The sequence below is a fragment of the Echinops telfairi genome, unplaced genomic scaffold, assembly GCF_000313985.2.
Source record: "Echinops telfairi isolate 266 unplaced genomic scaffold, ASM31398v2 ScPeMD7_49;HRSCAF=173, whole genome shotgun sequence".
Lineage (NCBI taxonomy): Eukaryota > Metazoa > Chordata > Mammalia > Afrosoricida > Tenrecidae > Echinops > Echinops telfairi.
The window spans coordinates 552783-554309 of record NW_022103947.1 but is presented as its reverse complement, the minus strand read 5'-3'; positions in this window follow the sequence as shown (position 1 = coordinate 554309).

Below are 1527 nucleotides of genomic sequence, written 5' to 3'. Positions count from 1 at the left end.
AGATCTGCTTTCCCTTTGTGGCCAATTCTCACTGTGCTTCAGGGAAGTAGGAAGTGCCTTCAAGGAAAAACCTTCAAATATGGCATATATTTCTTCAAGTATGGTGACATCTACAATTTTCTGCGGTTTTTGCTTAGAGATAGCTTTAAATTGTGTATTTTAATATATGGTGTATAATTTATGGTTACTAGTAACAAAGGCAAGCTTTTTTGTCAGCTCTAAAATTAAAGCTCCCCATATGGAAATGGTTTTCTCATCAGTAAAAATACCAAAACTATTTTGCCTGTTTTTTATCTTTGTATTTCATGTTTTTTTCCTTACATACTTTGTTGATATTTCTAGATATTCTAGGCTTTTTATCTAAATCTTAAAAGAGATTAGAAAGGTAGTAAGAAAGGTGTTCCTACAAACATAGTAAAATACAAATTGTTTGGTAGTCATGGTAGCAAAGAGCATGTGGATAATTTTAAACCTGTCAAATTAATCAGCAACAATTTCAGTCCAACTGAGCAATGACATTCCCCTGCTACCAAATGTTAACCAATCAGGAATAGACTCACTTTAATATGAAGGTAAGTTAGCAAGGATTGCTACAAAATCATAGACATCTTTATTAAATACCAAAATGTGAAACTATTGATTATTGGCACATCCTCCAAATAGGTCTATTTGGAAGTTGCTATTTCTATCTCTCTAACCATTGCCCAAAGAATTCTACGGTCTTCAATTTACAACATGTGAAAATAGCAGTTTCTTCATCCTTAAGGGATTCAGATAGTTTTTTTCTTTGAAATGTTCTTTGAGTTTGTGAAACAAAACAAATTTGGAAGGGGAAAGATCAGGGAAGTAGTTCTGTTACTGTTAGTATATGCTGTGCCCTGGAGCATCACAGAGGGAAAAGATAAGGTTTATTAGAAGGTCGTACCAGTGAGGAAACTGACAGCAACACCAACTCCTTAATGATGTCCCATTTAAACACAGAATACACAGAGAATATATACTTCTTATTTTGGAATTCACACCCTTGGAGAGCCACATACAGATGTTTTACATTAAATCAGGTTTCAGGATAACCATGGGAAATAATGGTTGTCCATGAGCAAGCAAACAGAATAACAACATTCTTTAAGTCTCTGTAGGTCTCTGTCAACTCACCAGATAATAATGAGAAGCAAACAGGTTGGATTCAGATGTCACCTGGAAGGGCCAGATATCTCTGAAACTGTTCTGTGATTGGCCTCACTGACCACAAGACTGGATCCTGTAAGAGGTTGAAATATCAGCATCAGAATGAAATAAAACATATTGATGCTTCCTAATGTGAGAAAAGTGCTAGAGGCAAGGTCAGCAGTTTTACTCTGGCAGCTCATTGGGAGAAAGATGAGTCTTTCTACTCCTGTAAAGAATTAAAGTTTCTGAAGGACATTGGGCCTCCACTCAAGTACTTGCTCAATGCAAGAATACTTTCTTCTATTAAATTGGCATTCTATGATGCTCACCTTCCCGACACAACTGCTGAAGACAAAG